This window comes from Rhyacophila brunnea, unplaced genomic scaffold (assembly GCF_057557595.1).
Source record: "Rhyacophila brunnea isolate RB1 unplaced genomic scaffold, BYU_Rbru_1.0 scaffold_20, whole genome shotgun sequence".
NCBI lineage: Eukaryota > Metazoa > Arthropoda > Insecta > Trichoptera > Rhyacophilidae > Rhyacophila > Rhyacophila brunnea.
This window is the reverse complement of record NW_028232860.1, coordinates 19,102,493-19,128,062: the sequence shown is the minus strand read 5'-3', so window position 1 is coordinate 19,128,062 and position 25,570 is coordinate 19,102,493. Positions and strand designations below refer to the sequence as shown.

Here is a 25,570-nt window from a genome sequence, read left to right as displayed (position 1 = left end):
ATCTCTGAATATTTTAAATGAAAAATGCTAATATAATTTTTTATCTACTGCTTTACTTTCCTGGTTAAATAAACTCGAATATTATTTTTAATAGAGCATGAGTAATATTAAATCAAATTATTGAAAGAAAATACTTTACGATCTTTCCCATATTCAACAATGCGAAGGTGATATTTACATAATATAATTTATTATCCGATTAATTCCAGAGCTATTGTTTAAAAAGTATTATTTTATAAATAATTGCATAATATTATATTATGTGTACCTATATTATATTTATTATTTCCAACAGTGACCGCCACTGGCCAATTAGATACGGTTAAGTCAAATAAAATTACAATCGCGGTGCAAGTTTGCTGTCATTCTCGCCGCGAACTCTGCCAGACCAGTCAGTAACTTCGAAACTCTGTTATCGAATATAATTAACACTCGACACTTTAATACTTGGATCAATTTATCGTAAAGTTTAATTTAATTTAAATAGGTATCTTTAACTGACACTGTTTATGTATAAGATAATATTTGTTGACAGTGAAAATAGTATTTTAAATAAGTGATTGTGCAGCTGGAGATATTTGGATTGAGAAACTGTGATTTAGTAGTTAAGAGGTAAGTTTTTTTTACCTACTATTAAATAATTCTATTGCGAAATTTAATATAAAAAATATCAAGGAAGTTTCTGCCTAATAAATACAACCGGCCTTGTAGGTAGTGTACGGTTGGGGTTTATCCAGCGATCGAAATAGAAAAGTTTACGAATCGAAGCGCTCGACATTTTTTTGAATATATTAACCTAACATAGTAATCAAATTTAACTTTTTTTCAAAAATAAGTGTTTTAGATTTTTTGTTATATGACATAGCTAGCTCAGACGGTCAAATTATTTTTCCACGATATGGAGCGATAATTTTACAGATTTCACGAACCAGAACGGCGCTCCGGTCATTTCGAGCCCTGGGTTTATCAATATTATTTTTTTATACTCTCATTTTCATATACATATTTATATTAAATAAAAAGTAAGTAAATGGGGCTTATCTTAGACTATATATACATCTAGACGCCGACGCAGCGTGCGTTTGGTTTGTGGGCGAGCGAACGCATTCGTATACAAATGTTTGAGTATATATATCTCATATATCATATTATTATGTGATGCGGCCAATTTCGATTGTCTGTATGTGAACGGGTATGAAAGTATATAGGTACATCATAAACCTGCGTTACGTAAGCGGTTGGGTTAATATTAGAGCCTAAACGCCCTAAACAATCAGTGTACTTGAAAGTTGTTATAATATTGATACAACCCTTCGCGTGGGACAGTGTTATTGACCCATCTACTCTGACTCCCGAAGAACATGTCAGGAACTTGAACATCGTTGTTTTTTAATGTACATTAGGTACGTACAGAATATGAAAATGGTGAAGCGATCACTTTGCTTGGCATGGTTTGAGAAATAAATTATTTGCGGAAAAAAGGTTTTTACCGGATTGCTACTACCTACTGTAATTAAAAACACTAACTCCATTGGTCAACATCAATATTGAGTTCACTAGCTGTAGTCTTAAAAGAACCCGAAGTTTACAAGTTGGCATTGTTAAAAAATAGCACGGTTAAATATATTTTCTAGGCCCTTAATGGTAAATTCGACTCTGATAGTAGAAAAAAAACATAGGAATTCAATAAAATACTCAAATTCGAAGATAATATTATGTAAAATTTGTTGATACCAGGAAACACAAAAATAAGGGATGTGGGTGACTTCTGTGTGTGGTTATAAGGTACAATTCTTGAGTGCGAGAAATATGGGACAAAATCAAACACGTGTTAAATGATATTTGCAATATTTACGCCAGTATCATACATATTATGCATTTTGTAACGTAAAGGAAACGCGCATTTGATATTGGTAATATTTGAGCTTTTTATGGTCTGGCCGTCATTAAATAATCATACACCAAAACTGACTTCAAATACTTTGTCTATGGCAACTGGTTTTCGCTTTTATATCTTACTAGATGAAATATCCAGCTTCGCACGAGGTCGCTTCATTGATCGATATACAATATATCTATCTAACTCTAAATTAACAAAACAATAATAATTACATTATCCAATATTAAAGTATCTGTACCCAGGCGTACGACATGTTAAAATGAAAATAAATTCTGACAGCCAAATAAAACAAACGGAATTACAATCGAATCCAAAATATGCAAACTTTGTCTATCGTGAAAATTCAAAATATTGGAACTGGCAGGAAACTGGAATGGTAATTTGAACAAACAAACGTATTTTTTTATTATTATAATAATATGTAGATATCAGTTGTGGCCATGTATGAAAGGAAATATAATACACATTATGTTGTGTTTTATAGATAGATTAATTTAATTAATTTAATAAATTGCATTGTCTATAAATTAAAATTTCCAAAGAATGCTTACCCATCATTGGATAACAAAATGATAGAGTGGCAATGTTTGGTATTGGCTATATCTACAGCTATTTGAAACCACCGTTTGTAGTATTGACAAGACTCTTTTTATATTAACATTACATGCATGGATATTATTTAGAAAAAATCGCAATACGTAAGTGCTTTCTTTGATTTGAAAATATATAATACCAACAACAATTTCGATTTAATACTTTAAAGTTTATTATCATTGCAACATTTTCTTATAGCGGGACACTCAAGCACGAAGAAAATCTTTGTATTAAAGTGGACACGTTAGTAGAAGAAGTGAGGCACGATGGTAGATTCTGCGATAACGACGAGTTAATTTTTCAACCACATCCAACTGTATTTATTTGTTTACGAACGAATGGAAATTTGCTGCTCAGAATCGGATGAGAGAGAGAGAGAGCAGGGTCGTTTACAAGTGTCGGGGGTCAACGTATTCTTCAGATGCTGTGTCCATTAGTAAATCAATGTATGGAAATGACATTCTCCACATCAGTTTTCGCATTCAAAACTGGCTTCATTTATCACATAAAAATATATATGCATTGTCATTCTACGGAAATCATCGAATTTACTACTAACTCATATTGGACGACGAAAACAAATTTGCATATTTATTGTAGGTTAAGTGATTATTATTAGATACTTATACTATATAAATGTATGTCGTCCAGAGTAATAGATCAGAGGTTAACGTATCTCGTTTGCGATCGGTGAGTCTGAGATAGAATCCCGCTGACTGGATAATAAAATATATTATTATACTTAATATAAATATTTTAGATCCAGGTCGCGCGTGTTTGTAACCTTACCTCACCTCCACTTTCTTTAAGCCCATGAATATGGATTGAGCGAATGGCTTAAAGCAAACGTCATAATACTATAATGTCTGAATATGTACCTCCATATTGTGGATGTAGATATTTCGCATCCCCATTAAATACTATAATTTAAAAAAAAAACTCATTTTCCAGCCCTATATACTTCAACTCGGAGCGGAAATATATACTGTTGAACTTAAAATATATTATGTAATTATTAGTAATTACTACTTCGTAAGAATATTATAAGTTTGTCACTGCAGATATATTTTGGTTAACATGTACCTAATATAATATAGGATCTGAAGCATGGGCCCCACATCGTGAAGCGGGCCCCCAGGCTAGGAGATTTGGCGGCCCCCCTACCTATCGCTAAGAGTAAAGGCAGTGTGACGCTCTACAGTAGCGTTTTCCAAATGGTGTACGCGGAAAAAAATAATGTGTATATTTAGTGTTTTATTGTATATTTCAATACATCCATTTGAATTATGGAGATGTCGAGTATTGATACACAATTAAAAATTGTATCGTACAACCACATAATTTTAAACAATAATACTGTTGAATGAAAATAGTGACGCAGGTGATTTTTTTTACTATTGAATCAAATTTGTGATGTGTGCTTATCTCACTTATCTGGTCGACTCGCCTCGCCGGGCCCCTCCTGAGCTCGGGCCCCAGGCTAGAGCCCTGTCACCCCCCCCCCTCTTGTGGGGGCCATGATCTGAAGTTCCTAGTCCTAATCTCGTATATAAAACACTTCACTGTTACATACATTATTGATTTAATAAAGAATTTTTAAAATTTGTTTAAATATTATTCATTGCGGACATGGATTTTTTGATACATAAAATGTATGTATTTTAAACTAAAATAATATAGATTATTATTTAGTATCTGCAGCTACCTTTTGGTTGATGTATTAATAATATTAGACATTTGTCTAAAAAGAACATCTTTTGTCTATATTATTCATTGAATAAAAATAGTTTTATTACTTAATTTCTAATTACCTGTGTGTATTTTTGGATTTTTATCTCAAATTTGCCTTGTATACCTACCTACTTTTAGCAATAAAAATATGGCAGAAAATTATTACACATCAACTTGGGGTGAAAACTTAAGTAGATGTAGAGGCCAACTTGTACGTATGTAACATAGCTATAGACACCTAGAGTCTTCACCACTAGGGATTCCAATCCCGGGATCCCGGGATCCCGAGCTATTTTCGATACCTATGAATCCCGGGATTGATAAACATAATCCCGGGATTTCGGGATTGATTTTTTTTATCAATTTGTATGGAAAATAAAATAAAAGCGAAAATATAACGGAAATAATACTTTTAATAAAAAATAACTACATTAGAAATAAACTGAGTTTGAATGAAGTTTGATTTATACCCATGTGTAGGTAGCCGATTCATTTTATTTTTTCACATAAATTATTAAAAATGAGAAAGATTGGAAAAAAACAATGCTTCGCACTTTTAACAAAGTAATTCCACCATGATATCATACGTTTTACGGCAATTTCATATTTGGCTGACTAATTAGATTTATGAAGCGGAAAGGCCATAAGTACGCCATGATTATTTGCTTTACTATTTTAAATCTCGCTAATCCATTCATTATGTTTTTACTATCAGAAACAGCAATCTCATATTAAATTCACATTATTATTTATATTACATTATTATTTACTCCATTAAACTTGTGTATTTCCAAGATTGAACGTATACAATAATAACAATAAATTTCTTAAATAGAATGAATTATACTAGATTTATTTTTGGTCGATTTTATCAGTGTTATTTGTAAATATAAAAATTTTATATAAACAATGGAAAAAATGCCAATCCCGGGACCAGTCCCGGGATCCCGGGATTGTCAAATTGTAATCCCGAAATCCCGGGATCAGAATTTTGGCTCGGGATTGGATTCCCTATTCACCACTGCATCGAATAATGCTGTTTTTCCTACTCATGAATAAATAAATTCGTACCTACACATTTCCAAGGATATTTGCTCAGATGTATCTGGTTATAATGAAAAATGATATCATTTTATAATTATTCACTTATTAATAGCATATAATATAGTGTTGAGTTATTTTATTAAAATAATCTCACTATCACTCATTCAATATTCCAACTGAACAGTTGGCTAATAAGAAGAAATTCCACAAGTGTTATGTTCTTAAAACTGTACCTACCTACTTAAAATATTCGCAAGTAGGTAAGCATTCATAATAATATTAATCCAATTATGATTAGGTACCTATTCACATCGTATGCCATTTTAAGCCAATTTCGTCAATCAAAGGTTAAATAAAAGTCATAAAAATATTATCTAAAGTACGCTACAGAGTATTTGAAATTCTTAATAAGTGTACACAATGTTCTATATAATATTTACTCACATGAACTAAGAATTGAATCACTTGTTATGTTTTACCTGACATTTTTTATAACTGTATACCAGTGACGTACGGCCCATAGATACTGCGGATGCAGCGCACTCCTAATTTATTCTAATGTAAATAAAATCATTTTAGTTAATATTATTATAATATATCATATAAACAAAATATTTACTATACCTAACCTAAATATTACCCGTTGGTATTTTATAGCGATCGCTGCGTTTTCTATTTATATCATAGTAAAATACATATATATTTATATATGTAGGTATCTACTTTCCACATAAATCCCGCATGAGTATGTATATAGATAGCAAGTTCAAGTTATATATATTTTAAGCCACGTATTTTGAAGAGCATCCCACGTTTCGAACGTCATCACACACCACCGTTTCCTACCTACTAATTTAATGTAATAAAGGATTTTGTAATATCAATGGAATTTCCTTATATCAGCATTCTTTAACAACTTCCAGCAAATAAGTTTCCTGTTTAAATCTGAATAAGGATAAAAACGCATTAATAAATTACCTATTCAATTAATGGTGCGTTGAGACAGGTGTTGTGCAATATTAGATGCAATATAACGAAATCTTTTTGGGAAGTATAAACTATAAATAGCATAGGTAATTATGTGCGTAGGTAAAGGTATATTTAGTTACGTGACGTCACCTTATTGTAACCTAATGTGTGCTACGATTTATAAGTTTTGAGTTAATAAAAATTCAAAATTGAATCCCGACATTGTTATGCAGGGATGAATTTTATCGATTGGGATGGTAATAAAAAATTAAAGTTATCAACCTTGGTGCACTTCCGCTGTTACCGCCATCTTGAAAAAATGGCGCACAAAATCGTTTTTTTTTTTCAAAATATCTCTTCACCAGTGGGGAATTGGGTATTTCCCGAGAAAATCTCAATCTCGAGATTCGGGATTTCCAGAAAAGAATTCTCGAGATATCGGGAAATTTAAAAAAACCTGTAAAAATACTAAAATCAGTGTAAAATACCTCTATGGTAAAAACAGACAAATTCGAAAAACATGTTTTTTTTATTTAAGTGTGTAAGAAGACAAACCAAATAAAGTAGGAAAACAAAAATATTTCAAAACATTACTTATTAAAATGGAATTTCAAAAAACACAGACTGTCAATCGCTGCATCTGACAATCGCGTACGCTTATGATACACAAAATTCCCTGATGTTGCAAAAATTGCGCTCATTTTGAGTCGACGTTGGCTTAATTGTGTTTAATGCCCCGATCAGTCTTGGAACATTTTGTGTTTTCTGTAGACTTTTTTCATATAGAAAATCGTTTTTTCAATTAATATCTGATAATAAAGAAATCCCGAATACCGAGGAAAGATTCTCGAGATCCGGGATTTCCCGAAATGTTAAAAATTTCAATTCTCTAGATTCGGGATTGAAAATCTCGAAAATTTCTCGAGAATTCCCGAAACCCAACTCTACCAGTGGGGGAATATAAATTATCAGTTTCGTAGAAAACACTAACCCTTAAAACTTTTGTCTGAAGTGGCGAGTTACACTGGTGTAATAAAATGGAGAAAATTAAAAAAAGAGTACAATATATTTGTGCCTATTATTATTGTAATCAATTATAAAACACACTATTTAGTGCATGATCCACATAATTTAATAATAATCAGGACCGGTATCGCCCTATTCAATGGAACATTGTTAACTGATACCAAATTTGCAACTGTACACCTATTATAGATATATTAGGTAGGTAGGTAGTATACGTAGGTATTATAATTATTAATTAACCATCTAGGTAACTTATCTAAAATAGAATCGTTTCGATAAATAAAAGTAAATTATTATGAGATATTTTATTAATTTTGCCTAGAATCCACAATTGCTTGTGTTTTATTTATCGTAATTATAATACGCTATATATTTCACATTTACGACTCTGTTCTCCATGTGAATGGATTCAATAAACTATTTTGATTTTTTTCCGAATTCTGTAAAATTACTTAAGGTAAAACATCTCAATTTCAATTTGAGGGAGTTATATCGCTGTAAACAAAATATATTTTGGGGCAATCCCCAAACGAGTTAGTTCCCCGATCCTTGCACTGTGTATATTTTGTTTAAATAACTTTTGTTATGTATCATAAATCTAAAGTTAACTCATTAAATTAAAATATAATATATACGTATATAGATACGTTCTCTTTTTAGATCGTTTTGAATTATGCACGTCAACTGATATGCAAAGGGTTTATGAGACACTTTAATGAATAAAACCGCGGAGTCGGGAACATTAAATATTACGTGTATTTGGCTTTTTACATGAGATACCTATGCGACGTGGATATACCTAGATTGACGTAACAAAAATTTGGCGCGAAAAAAAGGTGACGAGTAACGTTAGGCAGTTTCAAGGGATGCTTCGCGTCTCCCGAGTCACTACTACCTACTCTCTATTGTCAAACTCGTCCTAACAACGGTACTTTTTTCGGTAAGTATTTCTATTTTACTTTCTCACTCTGTTTCGTTTATTTAAAAGTTACAACTAATAGTAACAACACAAGAGTTAGATAATAGATTTATTATTTTTCTTCCTAATTCTGTCGATTGCAGGATTATTGGTGGGGGATTTAAGTATTTAGTCAGCGCTCGAAATGGAAACGTTTACGAACCGAAGCGCTCGACAATTTTCTGAAGATATTTACATAGGTATCAAATTTTATGTGTACTACTTTATAAAAATATGTGTGTTAGATTTTTGTTGTGTAGCCTATCTAGTTCAAACGGTCAAATTATTTTTTCCACGAGACGGAGCGATAATTTTACCGAGTTCACGAACCGGAATGGCGCTCCGGTGCGCTCCAGTCCATTTCGAGCCCTGTATTTAGTGTGTTATTTGGTATCGCTACCTATGTAGCAATCATACCACTCAGCATTAGAAGGGTGACACACTTTAAAATGTATGTTTTGTGGTCAAAACAAAACAACGTAGCGGAAACGATTGTCAGCATTTTCTCAATCATAATCTAGATCAATAGGATTTATTATGATTTGTTTAATTGCGAAAATGTCTCTTGTAATGTACGAACTACATTTCTATAAATACCAAGGACAATCTATAAAATATCACTCCACTCGCGTCCATCACTCGGCTCACTATCACTTCGAGTCCACTCACTAGACATAGTCAACCTCATTCCACTCGAGTCCAGTCTCTCGGTTATATTAACATCTCGGTACATCACCAGTCAGTTCATTAATATAGTCAATCTCATCAGTACATCCGTACCTGCGATTATAACGTCACCCTGTCATCTTTATCATTGTATTTATTTATTCTTGTAACGATAAATAAACTCTCTCCTCACAACATCCAAACAACTACGACCTTATCCTCCACACCTCATCACGCCCAAACCAACATATCATATAGTATAAGTATTGTATGAAAAGACGCGTAATCTAAAATCTAATTATCTCAGTTTTGTGAAAACAGCTGACGTCACTAGATCAAAGCATAACGACGTCCAGTTGATTTTCAGTTTGACATAATTTTGACAACCAATTGAAGTGAATATTTTTCATCGTTATGGTTCAAATAGACTATATGACGATCGGGCACATATATGCTAAGAGCGTTTTAGTGTCTATGATCAAATCTATGCCATTCTGACATTTATAAATACATATTGTATGACAGCTATGACTTCGTATTTACACTCTGTGACACCCTGTGACACAGGACGCCAACATAAGAAACTGTTTTTTCGACATATTATGTATGACCGATCGTCATAGAGTGTATTTGAAGCATTACATAGCAACTGAAACGCGCAAAGATATCTACACAAAATCATATTATTATCTTTGGTAGGTAGGTACGAGTATAATCACAATTTTATTTTTGGCTATTAAAAATTGTAACTATCCACTTACTCGGACTTACCCATTTTCTATAAATAATAATATGAATTATCGTCTTGTTTATAATGTATTAGACATTATGATATGACAGGTATTAGGTAATAATATTATTCAGACACTACAAGATAGTATAATCTTCAATAGTTAAGTTGGAATATTGAATGAATGCTAATGCGATTATATTAATAACTTATATCTGATTAATATATTGTGGATAAAAAATGATATCATTTTTTATTGTAAGCAGATTAATACAACTGATCAAATATTCTTGGAAAATCGTGTAGACAGAATTATTTACGTATTGATGAGCGGGAAAAATATTATTCAATGTAACAAATTTGTATTAATGTTAAAAATTAAAATTTTGTAAATTGTGTTGATGTAGAAATTGCTTGATTCTTATTCTTCATCGATGTACCTATGCACTCTTCATATTCATTCATAACATGGATCTTCAATTAATGAGAAGCCGAAAAATACAAGCACATCGTGATGTCACGTTTGGCTGACAAAAGGGTCGTGTTTGATGTCCTTATGGGGAGAAGCTATGCAGCTCTGCGATGGATGTGATGTCCAGGAGGACATTGCACACTGGAATAAAGTCCTAAAATTGAGCGACGCGGAGTAGAACCGCGACTTGCAGATGTCTTTGTCCCGTGCATTGACTTGTAGTTAATTTCACCTGTGAACCAATAAAGTAGTCCTTTTTTGTTTCAATTTCATACATTTAGGCTTTTGTATAGAGGAGGTTTTAGACATCTTTGATGAAAATGATGACGGCAGAATAAAAACAAATGATATACGAAAACAAAAGAAAGTATATTTGAAAACAGAAAAAAAGAACGTTGTGTTCTTCAGAATAGTGCTACATACTGCATCAAAAAGTGTCATAAACTTTGTAATGTTTTTTTTCCAACACATTCAGAAGATTTGAAGAAATGAAAACATTATAAATACTGCGAAAAATGCAGGCAGGATTTGACACGAAATGTGTCTTGAATTAATTAAGTTTAGGTCCGGTTAGGGTTTTGCCTTATTTATTTCAGGGACGAATCAAGGACTTTCGCAGGGCGGGGCAGTTTGAACATTTTTACTGCCTACTAATTTTGCATCGCGTGACTAGCCATGCTATAATGGCATGTCATCCTCTTTGTGTTGGGCCATGTCAATATAATATAATAGGTAGGTATATAATATATACCTATTGACTCGTAGGTTCTTAATTGTGGGCTCGAAGACCCACGTTGTTATTCAAAATTTATACACACGCAGACATAAGGTGACATGTAAAGATATTTATCCTTTGATTGTGAGAAAAATTCCGCGAAACGAGAATAAGCTAAATTAACTAAAAGATTCTTTGTCCTATATTAGTGCGAGATAACATTGTTGGTCTTGGAAAGAATGATTGAAATACCAATTGAAAAAATTTTGAAACTTTGAGCTTGAAGAATGTCACAATTATAACTTCCCATGGGTTCTATATTATATATTATTATATTTATCAAGTAAAATAATATGATGGCATTTCAGGCAGTGTAGATAGATGTATTCCTTAATGCGTCTCTGTCACCGGGTATGATTTTTATGTCTACAGTAAAAAAAATCGTGAGCAATAATACCTCAATTTTCCTCGTGTCAAATAACAACATTGATAATTTTACTTATATCTTTATTACCGGTATTAAAAAAATCACAATGCAATGACATTGCTTCTTGATATTATCTCTAATTACACAAATTATATATTACTTATACAATTGATAGTATTATTATCTTGATGCATTTTTGACGTAAAACTTTGTTACTTGCGGTAGGTACAAGAATATTCCCAGGAGAGTGAACCACTCTGATCTGTGTCAAAAAATCGTCATGATTTATTCAACAAATTAATAAAATAGCAATGAAAAGGGTAACGGGTGGGAACGATCGACATATCTTTCGATTATCAGGTGCGCACGCTGCAGATTGCGCTATTCCGCAAAGCATAACTGACAATTGCTATCCATATTGTTTTATTTTTATAATCCCTACATATTATATATTTGCACAATCTAAAAATTAACAATGATGTCGCAGATCGACATAGTTTTCCACCTGTTCTAACTGAGAGTCGTTGATGGAAATAAATCACAGCAGTTAGATCCTACGGTGGCCGCGCGGCTTAAGCGTTGGACTATAACGCCGTGGGTTCCAGGCTCGAATCCTGGGTCTCACACGTACACATATTGTTTTTAAATTTGTTTAAAGTCAGAGTATGGACGTAATAGGTTGAGCAAGTGGCTGACATCCATTTCTCGTAAAAACAAAATCTGTCAATACAAACCTCCACTCCACACTGTGGAGGCCCATAATATGATGCTATTAGGATCGGACATGGTCGAAAGAAGAAGATATGAATTTCGTTATTCTAAGGTTTATTTTGTTTTATTGGCGGTATTACCAGTTAATCATGCTCTTATTGTCCGCGATATTGGGAAATACAGAAACTATTAATAATTTTAATACACTGTTATAGCACGGTTTAACCAGGCTGCTATAATTATTCAAAATTAGTTATTAACGATTTTTTATTATTAAAATACTTTATTGGATTCAATTAATTGACAGTTGTAAAATCAGGTATCATAACTTATCGGTATGGCATCTGAAACGAGAGTAATCTTTACATTCACTATATAGCTTGAATACTGGATCTTTGCGAACTTCCCACGGGCAAGGATTAAGCGGAGAATAATATGTAGTTCCCCTAAAGAAAAGATCTTCCACAAAAACATCAGAAACTATCAATTTTATGATGTGAACAATTACAATCCATGTTACTACACCCTATACATCTACAATATTGTGGGATTATAGCTAGTTCTTAAAATTACACAATATATCTTTATTTAGTCTAATCAGTACTTAATCTAAAAGTAATCCTAATTTTTTTTTCGACCATGTCCGATCCTAATAGGATCATATAGGCCTCCACAGAGTGGAGGTTTGTATTGACAGATTTTTTTTACGAGAAATGGATGTCAGCCACTTGCTCAACCTATATGTGTACTTGTCAGACCCAGGATTCGAATCTGAGACCCACGACGCAATAGGCCAACGCTTAAGCCGCGTGGCCATCGTGCCTCCTTATTTATTTGTATAAAACCATCCCTTGCTATAATGTCTAACAATATAACATGATAATGTAGGGATTCGGTCAGTCATAAATTTATTTATTGATTCATGTCGTAAATATAATAATATTTCACAACACTATCCAAATGCATGTCAATATAAACTGTAATTATTTTCAAGATATAACGAAACCTTTTCGTTATCACTACAGTAAAATAATGTTTTTCTTGTTGTGAATTTAGTATTTACCACACCGCATAATCATAAGCTATTATTAGGCAATTCTATCGCCGCTAATTACAAAACATTTATCTATTTCTGAGATAATGGTCGTTTTTTCAGAAAATTATCAATATTTACTGCAGTCATTAATGTCATACTGGTAACACTGTAGTTTTTCCTGGGGTTATTTTAAATAATATACCTATGACATAATATTAAAATCTGAATTTTCGTTTCATAATTAATTTTGAATTACCTTAATTATTAAATTTTAAATACGTGAGTTACTAAACTTGGAATGTTAGGAATATGCCGATAATAAATATTTACTACGCCCGCATAAATGATAATGTATATAAATACAGCAGTGGTAGAAAACTCACTTCTGTAGCGGCGTGACTTCCAAAAGAAAACCGTAAATGGCGCTGCCGATTGACCGGACGCCGCAGGCGCTATGTAGACAGGTTAGGATTTAACTCTATGTTAACTCCGTAATTTTATCTCTCACAGTCACTACGGTGGATGGTTGCAGCATCAGTCCCGTGCGTCTCCGTCTTGGGACGGAATGAGCATTTAAAATCACTTCTTTCAGACACGTTTAAAGCGTCATGAAAAGCGGCCGTGCATATCCACGGCTGTGCATATGCACGGTATATGACGGGTAGTGATGGGAACTTTTTTTTTAGTGTCACAGCCAGTCAGTTTAGTCTGATTCTCTCTGACCCTTTTGATCATACAGGTCCTCTATTTTGAAACTAAGTACCTTACACTATCGAGATTCGTTTCTAGTGATAAGTGTGGTTTAGGATACCTACCTGAACTGAACTAATTCTTTGGCAAGTTCGTCTGGTTATTTGGTTTAGCGAGTCATCTTATCTTGTTAATCTGTTTTCGTGTACCGTTTAAAGTATTCTCTGTTATTGTTGATTAATATCTGTGAACCCTGAATAAATACTAAACCGGAAGTGTTTCTATTTTATAAATAAAAACCATACTATACTTTTTCAAAAAACTGTTCAGACGTGCAGAGTTCCGTTTAAAATCAGGTATCAACGTACCGTGTCGACATGGTAGATAAAAAGAGTCTAATTACAAAACCGATAAGTCCACTTTTCAACATTAGTGGTAGATATCGTTTTTGTGCACTAGGCTGGTAGGTATAACTGGTTGGTTTTAACGTTAGTTTCTTTTTATTGTATTTTATTTACAAATTTGAATAATCTGGCCATTTATATTATTAGCTTATGAACTTCTTTTTTTGAATAAATGTATGAAAAATAAAATATATTTATATCACATTAAATATGCGGTTTCTGCTAATCGCTGGGGTTTTAAATATATTTTTTCGTATGGCTTTGGCGCGTTTTCTGTTAAGTATACATTATGTGAATTAAGTGAACACTTCTTTTCAGGAAAACCGAACAAGATTGACTTTTGGACCACTTTGTGTATGATCTTATATTATGGTTCTTTGTGAAATCCACTCGTTAATCGAACTTAAACTCGATATAAAATAGGTACGTAGTTAGGTATCTAACAAATTTGCAAAGAATTTAAAACAAAAAAACCAAAGGTCTGTCTAAGGGCGGTACTTCACTGTGATTATATGAGAAAGAGAGCGTCTTCGGTCCTTTTTATCGAGAGAAGGAAGCGTTATGATGTGATTATTAAAAAACGACTTAAATTATTTTAGTCCGTATAAATTTAGAAATAATATAATTCGTCGATTTTTATTTTTACCCAACATCCAACACGATCGACCTCAAAAAGCGTAGCTATCGACACTTTGCCGACCGCTGCAGTTTATAGACAGAAAAATGAGTAAAAAAGTTTGAAAATATTTACATAGGTGTTTTTGTTATGTCGACATCCGTGAGCGTGTTGTCTTCTAATTTATATTCAGGTTTCCGTGTAAACACAGTTATTTTAAAACGCAACCTATACATATTAATAATACTTATATTAATAATGTTTATTTAATGATAAGAATGCACTATCTACCGACCCAATCTATTGATATTGCATGGTGCATAATTTGACATTATTGATGAAAACGAAATATTAAAAATGATTTAATATTTTTATGAATGGCGAAACGATTACGTGGCATATAAAAATCAAAAGACTGCTGAATCGGTAGAGTACATAATAACTAGAGCTTGTCATTTCTCGACTTTTCTCACATTTAAACATAGCGTTGGAGCGGAGTTCGTAGCAGTAGAGCAATAGGGTTTTACCCGGAGCACCGAAAATTTGTAGTGCTCCAGTGTTCCGGATGTTTTTTTTTATTATTAAATTATCGTCCTATAATCCAATGAAAATATTATATTGACACTGCAACACCGGAATTATTTGAAATACGAATATAGTGATAAATAACCTAACTTTTTTGATGGAAGAGGCAGATAATGAAAGACGATTTTCTGTTGGAAATTTTGTTTAATAGAATTAATAATAAAAAGGACGAATAATAACCTTATTTCAAAACTACTATTTTTTTTATTTTTTAACATTTGTATACCTACATATAATAACTATTAAACCCGGAGTGGAGCAGACCCTGGAACGGAGCTGGAGAAAGTATTAGGTCCCGGAGCGGAGCAACTTACAAAATTGTCCGCTCCAACCTCATATATCTCGAGAATTCGAAATTGGTTTATTGATTTCTCGAAAATCAACGTCATACTTGTCTTGCTGTAATTTTTAAGGTATTTTGGTTAAAAAATCGCGTTTTTTCGCTCTTCTTATTTTTTTCTCTTCGGCCGTATTACTTTTTAATCGACGAAATTTAAATATTCCGTTCAGAATCAAAATCGAGGGGTTTTTTAGATGTTATGCCTTTTTAACCCCGAATTTGTGGTCGAAAACTTTCTTTTTCCATTTCACCCTTTCCCTTACTTATTTATCCCTAAAAAAATCTCCTATTCTCGAGAATTTCATTGTATGAAATAAGAATTCCCCAAATATCGAAAAATTCATTTCTCGTATAGATTGGACCTTTTTTCTAATGATTTCTCGAGAATTGCCAAGATGAAATTTCTCGGTCACAACCTCTAATAATACATCCTATAAAATATAACATATATGTCAAATGTGTCGATAGCGGGATTGATATTGGTCGATCGCACCATATACCTACCCTTACAAATTGATATTGGTCGATCGCACCATATACCTACCCTTACAAATTGATATTGGTCGATCGCACCATATACCTACCCTTACAAATTGATATTGGTCGATCGCACCATATACCTACCCTTACAAATTGATATTGGTCGATCGCACCATATACCTACCCTTACAAATTGATATTGGTCGATCGCACCATATACCTACCCTTACAGATTGATATTGGTCGATCGCACCATATACCTACCCTTACAAATTGATATTGGTCGATCGCACCATATACCTACCCTTACAAATTGATATTGGTCGATCGCACCATATACCTACCCTTACAGATTGATATTGGTCGATCGCACCATATACCTACCCTTACAAATTGATATTGGTCGATCGCACCATATACCTACCCTTACAAATTGATATTGGTCGATCGCACCATATACCTACCCTTACAAATTGATATTGGTCGATCGCACCATATACCTACCCTTACAGATTGATATTGGTCGATCGCACCATATACCTACCCTTACAAATTGATATTGGTCGATCGCACCATATACCTACCCTTACAAATTGATATTGGTCGATCGCACCATATACCTACCCTTACAGATTGATATTGGTCGATCGCACCATATACCTACCCTTACAGATTGATATTGGTCGATCGCACCATATACCTACCCTTACAGATTGATATTGGTCGATCGCACCATATACCTACCCTTACAAATTGAGTGATGGAAATGTAAAAAAAAAGTTGTAATATAATATTATGATTTCATTGAAATTTTGAAGGGGGAGCATTATCAATTCCTATTTTTATTTTCTAAGCCAGATTACGTAAATTTTGTTTTCAAATTAACCATGAGATAAACCCGCGTAATCGTATCACTTGATTCGAATTGCACCACACACAGCCTGCCAGATGCGTGAAAGAAAGAGAAAATCTGAACTCCTGCGCTTAAGAGACGCAGTTCCCTTACCGTAGCGCAGTAGAAGAATAATTTGACGAATGGGAAAATTAGTATTTATTTGTGGTGGTGAAACACGTGTCCGGATACTTGTACGTATGCAGTTCGCCGTATCACACTTCACCGTTAAATGTTGTATGGGAAATATATGGCCGTATACTAAAGATCGTCCAACCTCTTTGGGTTGTATAATACTGACATAAAATTCATGTCTAAATAAAACACGGTTCTTGTCTGTTTACATTTTACAGGAAGCCATATACTGAAGGAATATACTGCATTATTTGTTAGGTCAGGTTAGTTTCGGTTGGTAAGTTAGGTTAGATTACCTTAGGTTAGATTATGTTAGGTTTTCATTCTTGAATTCATGAATTTTGCCAAAATCATCTATGCCAGTTTAATTAATTTTCATGTCGAATCTAATAAAATTGGAGAATGTTTTGTATAGTATAATATGGTCATCTCTTTCCGATAAGAAAGCTCACGGCGAACTGTGCCACGGTGAAATGTTTTATGTACAATTTACATGTAACCGGTGAAACATGGGTGTCGTTTAATTTGTAACGCTACCGGGCACTAATACGTTAGTAGTTTATGTTGAATAATGACTATAAGAGAGTGTAGTAGACTATGATGACATATGTATCAGAGCATATTTAAAGTTGGACATGCCTGCATCATTTGTATATCAACTTAAAAAAATATTATCATATGTTATCTTAAAATAAATAACCACATAAGTTACTTATATTATGGTTGTTCTACTTTTTAATTTACAGCATATTCATTTCCACATTTTATAATAAACAAAGACCGGTTTCATCTAACGACATTTTCAATTGGTGACAACTAGTTTACGAACACATGGTTTATTCATATCGTTTGGCACTATCATATTTACAGATTTTTTTTCTAATTTAATAAAAAATGGCCTTATAATTATTAAAACAGAGTGAATGTGTTAATCCATAACGGTCTAAATAAATAGTTCCAAATTCTTAAACTATTTGTTACCAATTGAAATGTCGTAAGACGAAATCGATATACGGTTTAGCTTATTATAAAAATGCGGAAAAGTACTTTAATTTAAAAATAATATAATAAATATAACATTTTTCAATGAACTGGTCGGTCGGTAGATAATATCGTTTGAATGTTTCATAAGATATGTCATCTGTAAGTAGTTTTACCAAACAATGATTTGTAAACCTCGTTAGCCATTTTATATTGTTCATTGAAATTTTGCCGACTATCAATTATTATTCTTGGCAACCTCCCCTCTAAGCCAGTGCTTCTCAACTAAGGTGCCGTGATTCTGGTGTTATGTCACCGTCTATTCCTTTCGTTTTTACCGAATTGCTTAAAATTGCACGCTGGTGTTAGCTGGCTTGCACATCTAAACTCGTCCGTCTACAACGTGTCGAATACGTCGATGTGACGTAATCATTATTCACAAAACACACGTTCTCTTATGCTATACACACTGCTATAATAACACATTTTAGTTTGAAAAAACATCTGGAGTCACATGCAACTATTTTCATCCGAAATGCAGCGCAGGTATAATCCTGAAATGTCGCACTTCGTCATTCATTTTGGCTTTCCGTGTGACGTCACTGTCCTCGCAAGGCCTTGCCCATACGTACATAAGAAAGTTGCATGTTGCGCTCAGTTTTGATTTATGACTATTATCCCAGTCGAGATGATTTTCAATGTGCGACTGGTCTTAGATTTACGCTTTAATATGTATATTTTGCCGGTCAACCTTTGTAGCTTTACATAATATTGTGTCAGACATGTAAAGGTTGTTTTGTTTTTAAAAATTGTTTTTAATTTTATATTGTACGTAGATAAATACCTAATAAACTAAATTGTATTAATTTTACAATAAGTGTGTGTTTTGAAAATGTATAGAAATTGATAACTTATCATATTTTATTTATCTTCTACAACTTAGTGACAATATTATCGACGAGTTCAAAGATAACACAATTTGTATCCTTCTGTTGCAACTTGCAACTGCATATTTTGATAAACGATTTCACCACTTTTCGTCGTTATTAATCTATAAGGATTTCGAGGCATACATAGGTAGTATTTCCAACTTATTGTTTTTCTACCCAGACTTGTCATTTTTTGAATAATATGTAGGCAGTGGAGGCTCGACGACTTTCTAGGTGGTGGGGTTTAGCCATTAATTATTAAATATACACACCCATGTACCTATTTTCTCATAATATACATTATATACCAAGATACTTATAATAATAATGATGTTATTATTGAGGAGATGAGTAATTTTTCAGAATAAATAATATGATTATTTGAGTCGTCACTTTACTACATCTAAAAAGTGCGCTTAAAAATATTAACCTATTTATGTAATACGTATTAATAATTATTAAAGACTTACCATTTTTCAATTTTGAACACCGACATGCAGCGAGCGTTTTTACTCACCATGGGGTCATTCTATTCGCTCCCCAGTATGATAAAATAAATTAAATAGTTCATTTAATCAAGTAAGTAGGTATATTGTGACAGTGATAAAAATATCGAATGTGTATTTTTGACAAAACTATGTGGGGATGGTCTCTATGAACCCTTTAGGTAGAGCCGCCCCTGTATGTAGGTATCTAGCATGCATAATACGTGTCTGCTATGGCGTTAAAATAAGCGTTTTTCGCCACCACAAACAGCTAAAAATTTCTCATATTTTTTGGAATGTTCCTATCAAATTTTGTACTTTTCTCCCTTCATTAGTTTTTAGCATTATGACATTGTTAATAAATTATCATTTTTTCTGCAATTCATGTTCATAATTACTGTCCAACAAGAAGATTTAGGCACAAGCCGGAAGGCGCTGTCGTCGACTAAATAGGAAGAGCTTGTTAGTTTATAATGGAATTGCGGTTAAAAATGGGAGGAGCTTGTTAGTTCAGAGTTTTAACACGTAGCCAAAAAGATCTTGTTCGACAGTATTTCTTATTTAAAATATTTTTCAATCTATGAATAATAATGACGAGTTGATTACAAAAACGACATTAATTGTCAAAAAATATGATTTTTGAAGAGAGAGAAAAAACCTTTGCAACATATGACGTTTTTGTAGAAACAACGATTTTTGAGACTTACCTACAGATACCTAGATATCGTAAACGCCCGCAAGATGGCATTCAAATGTTGATTTCAATAAAAATTGACATTTTATGTCTTTTTTTGAATAAACTTGTAAATTCACAAGCAAAGTAATAAATACTCTTTATTGAACATACATCATTTTAAACACTTCAGAAACATTGGTACGTTTAATAGTTGTAAGTATGACTTGTCTGTTAGTTGCGAAATAATAAATTGTTCTTTAATCTTCATTGTATTAGAAACAAAGGTCATAATAATAATTACGACTTCTTGAAATACACACATTTTTGTATGTCATGTAGTTTATTTTTTTACTTCATCTGCTATTATTTTTGTGAATCACACTTGTCAGCACTAAAGCAGACAGTACCTACGTTGCTCGCCTTATCAGGCTTATTGCTCTTATCAGTGTGTAGTTATTAATATTAGGATAAAGACACAATTCAAATAACCGTTAAACATCTTGGAATCGATGGGATTAGTGATAATGAAACAATGGATAATGTATTGTACCTAATGTGTTTTCTAGAATTAACGCGAGATAATCTTGACTGAATTCGCATTAAATCACATGAAAACTAACTAACTCGTATTCAATTTATTTATATTTCATTTTTATTTATAAACGGCGCATACAGCTAAGAAAGAAAATATATAAATAAAACAGTACAAAACAGCACACAAAACAATAACTACTTATATAAAATATTACAGTCCTGTGAAATTTAATATTTAAGTATGTACATAATATAACAAAATAAATTATAAGTACAATAGAATCAGCATATTATTGAAGACACGTCGATATAAAATTAGGCCATTTACTATAGTGTCTGATTGTGTGAACAGAGGTATTGAACATGTCAATAGAATCATTATTCGAAAGATAATAATATAATGTATAAATTCACGTCGACATCTTACAATGGTTTGGGTTTTAATTTTATAATAATTTATTTATGTATTTATTAAAAAAAAAAACAACTATGTTGAGTATATAACAAATTATTAATTCAAAACGTTCACAACATGATATTTAAAATAAAAAGAACATGTAAATCATATTATTATAAAAAACAAGTCAAAAATTAATCTTATAGCAAAAAGAAAATTAAAAAAAAACAGTGAACGACAATATTCTAGATAAAAATAATTTAAGAAAAAAATATCAATAAAGTAGAATTTTACGCAATACATAACGCATCACTAAAAATGTCTACGTCTCTAGGAAGTGCATTGACCAACCGCACAGCCTGACACGAGGGAACAATTTTTATCCAAAATGGGTCATGTCTGCGACCACACATGTAATTAACGGGTTCATATAAATTCAAACTTTACATAATATATCAGGATTAGAAACTATATCACGTGAGAGCAGGGAAAATGCTTTTAGAGCAGAATTAACATACGAGCTTCAAGAGAATGAGTGGCGGCCTTGAAGAAAGCTAGTCGGAAAATACTCGTCTGAAAAATGATCAAATTATACATTGAAGCAAAGATGTCGAAGAAATTTCTTCTGGACACGCTCTGAAAGAAGCTTATAGGAAACTCACAAGGACCCCAGATAATGAACCCATATTCAAGAATACTAACGACACGTAAAGTACTACGTTGGATTATGGAATGGTTTAGTTTGTCTCATGATGCATCTTAAAAGCTTGCTTGCACGCAGAAGAGTAGAAGCGATGTGTGAGTGAAGAAGAATCGTGTGTCAAACAATATGCTAAGATCCTTGATGTCAGATTGACGCTTCAGTAATTTGATTGACATAATATTATAGTTGTATATCGTTTATTATTTCTCTCCTCCACTCGCCTTGTTTTTATGGATAGTGTAATCAGTGTCCGGCAGTGTAGGCAGATTATGCGCTGTTTGAAGGCGACAAACCAAGGTGTACACACGAATATTAAGTAGATATAATGGAGAGTGTATATATGAGATTTTTCTTGGCCTGAACCATTAATAAACTGTGAAAACGTTAAAGCCAGTCTATCTCAGAATTTAAAAGATTTTCATTGCACTTTTTTTTTCAATTTAAAATAACTTAAAATGAATAATAAATTACAATTGATAATTAATGTAGGCAACTTGAAGAATTGGAATAAATAAAGGACCAAGCACCAAAATTTGAGGAGAACGTGTTTCTAATGTAACATGATATTTCTGTTTTTTAAATTATCCAACATTAAAAAGTACTAAAATACACCAGAGTAATTTGAGAGAAAAGGGCTTTAGTCACTTAGAGTCAGTGAAGTTAAATCGATTGATCTCATTAGTATTAAATATCTGCTTTTGCGATAAAATACCGAAATTATACTTTATTCTCATAAAAACATAAAAAAAACAGTACGTACATAGACTGTCTAAACATAGTGGCGTAATCCTATTTTTTCTAGATTTGTGCCATTATCTCAATTTAACAAAAATAGGAACACGTTAATTCATGTGAACGAAATATGCAATAGTAAATCTTTTATTTATTGCGAACAGACTATCGTATTGCATTCAAAGTATAAGCAATAACTAGCACTACGATCGATGCTATAGATATTGTCTTATATATTGACTCGACGGTATTGGTGATATCTTTTAGAGTAAGTATACCATAGTTTTTATTGTTATGAGGGGGAGGCACTTTGACTTCCGTTTTAAAGCGGAAATTTACCTGAGGACATCACAGAGTGTACGATTAAAAGATAGTCAATTATCTCAGACAGTGTTGCCATCTTGTTATTTGCTAATTATAGTTTATAGTGGAATGGTCAGAATCTTCTGGCATTGCAGGCAACTCGTTTAGGTTTAGGTATTGTTACTTTCAAACAACACCGTTCCAACGTGATTTCGTCGTGGCCGCAATGCCAGAAGAATTTATCCTTCCTTTAAAATGGTGTAACACTTATTATAATATTTCTGAAAAAAAAAACTATAGAACACGTAACATTTTCCTTATTGAATGCTCCAAATTTATTAATATAGCTAAGATTTTTCACGGAATCAAAACAATTATAGTGCGGTTGTCATTATGACCTATCATATTTTTGAACAATTCTTCTGAGAAAACCGAAATCTTTTAAACCATAAAGCTGTAAGTGCCTAAATTAACATGAGCAATCTTGGTACTTCTGAATTATAACGGCGACACTGATTTAAAGAAAAATCTGTGTGCGATGTGATATGCATATGAGTATGCATTTTTTTCATAAGAACAAACCAAAAAGGAAAATAATTTGCTAAGTAGGTACTAAGCAGGTGTTTATTTTTAGGTTACGGTAGATTGTGGTGTCAACTCTCCTTCCCATCCAATCAGCAGGCTCATAACAATTCGTCTCGGGTCGATTTGAAAATCAACGTGATGAAAAATTGCGTTATGTGGAATTAATTGGTCCAGATTTCTACGTGATTAGCGATGGGATCGAATGTGTCGACAGTTTTAAATACCTGGAGGTACACATCACAGAAGAAAGCACTTTGTGAATAGGAAAGGTTGGATTGTCTGGAACTCACGACTGTATTCATCTAAAACCAAATGTCATGACGCTTGAATTCTGACGGTGCTGCGTTACCGTAGCGAGTCATGGTACCTTAGAAGTTAACCGTGTGCTAAACAAATGTTTGCGGCGGATACTGAGTGTCAGTGACGTTCCTAGACAAAATGCCGCCCCTAGGCAGTGCCAAAATGCCGCCACATTTTTTTATACAGTACTTTTTATCATTCTTTCATGACTCCAATATCTAAGAATTGTGTTGTATGGATACATTACTAACAAGATATGGTTACCTATACTAAATCTAACTTAAATGCCATCTCTGCTTCAATAGACAATATTGCGAGTCTACGGTTTCAGATAGGTACATTTAAAAATACACCTGACAACTTCCATAACTCGCGAGTGACTGTGAAGAACGTGACGTTCAAGGAAAACGGAAGTAAACTAGACATCGCGAACCCGACAAAAAAATAAAGTCCTGTTGAAAATTGTACAGTACTTACCTAATTAATAGATAGGTATATTCTGTTTCCAACCAGTGAGCTGATTTTTTAATGGGAAGATATTTCCGTTATTACTAAGTTTAGGTAGCTTTCTTTATATACCTAATGATTCTCCTCGATTCGCCGCCCTTTGAGTAACTGCCGCCCCCAAGCGACGCTCAATCTGCCTACCCCCACGGGACGTCACTGCTGAGTGTGCAGTGGTATAGCTTTAGGAGTAACGATTAGCCACGTGCTACGGATGTTTCAAGAGAATTTCAACCTTTCTTGCCTATTCTATAAGTCAACCGGATTCCGGCATCCTGGAATGCCGCTTAATACCATCCACACAGTGTATAAGACAGAGATCAGGGAAGATACAAAGAAGACTGGCGAGCGACAGGGATTCTCGGAGACGTCGGGCGAATATGGTCAAATAAGAAGGAGAAGAGGTTGTGTTAGGTTTTGGTGTGATTTTATGTCCCACGTCGAATTCCTGGCAAGTGCAAAACTGTACTCAAAGTCAGCGCTCGAAATGGAAAAGTTTACGAACCGGAGCGCTCGATAAATTTTCTGAAGATATTTACATAATCATCAAATCGTATGTGTATTTTATAAAAACAAGTGTGTCAGATTTTGTATTCTATGGCCTATCTAGCTCAGACGGTCAACATATTTTTTCCACGAGACGGAGCGATAATTTTACAAATTTCACGAGCCGGAACGGCGCTCCGGTGCGTTCCGTTCCATTTCGAGCCCTGCTCAAAGTTAGAAAAATCTATGACGCCGTTACAGTGCAGATGTCCTTTTTGGACTTTAACTACACTGGCTCTCTGATTGATGATAATATTATTTATCAAAACGTTGTGAACCAAGTTATTTATTATTTAATGACACATACACATTGTTAAATAACGTTTTCCCAAACCCTCTGCATTAGGTTACTCCGTTATGAAATAAGGGTGTTTGAAGAAATATAAATTTGATCAGGAAATATATTTTAATTATCTACTTATTACAAAATATTATTTCTGACAATATTTATGGTATTTTTGAGAAGTGTCGAATATTATTGTTATGTTGTTTGCTTGTTTGCTTGACATGACGATTCCAAAATAAGAGAAACCGCAAGGGAATATATTTTTTATATTTTTTTGTTGTCGTGTTATTTTTTCTTGTCCGATTGACCGCATTACATTATCTGATTTTAAATCATGTTACTACGTTGCTTAATGATAATATTGTTTTGAGTAATACATACCTACCAGGCATATGTATGCATTTTCTATTCTTGCAACATCGGGTCGGAATTACACCTTGAAGGAGCCATCGGCTAACACGTAGGTATTGAATATTGAATGCCTCAAA

At 33.1% G+C, this 25,570-nt stretch overlaps 1 protein-coding gene across 1 annotated transcript in view; it reads left to right on the top strand.

Moving 5' to 3' along the window:
• The first annotated feature begins 471 nt into the window (after nucleotides 1–471).
• The window catches only part of LOC147071326 (high affinity copper uptake protein 1-like), a 55,835-nt gene continuing 30,736 nt past the window's right edge, over nucleotides 472–25,570 (top strand). The window contains exon 1 of the mRNA XM_085948658.1: nucleotides 472–612. The gene's annotated coding sequence lies outside the window, so the exon portion shown is untranslated. The remainder of the gene's footprint in view (nucleotides 613–25,570) is intronic.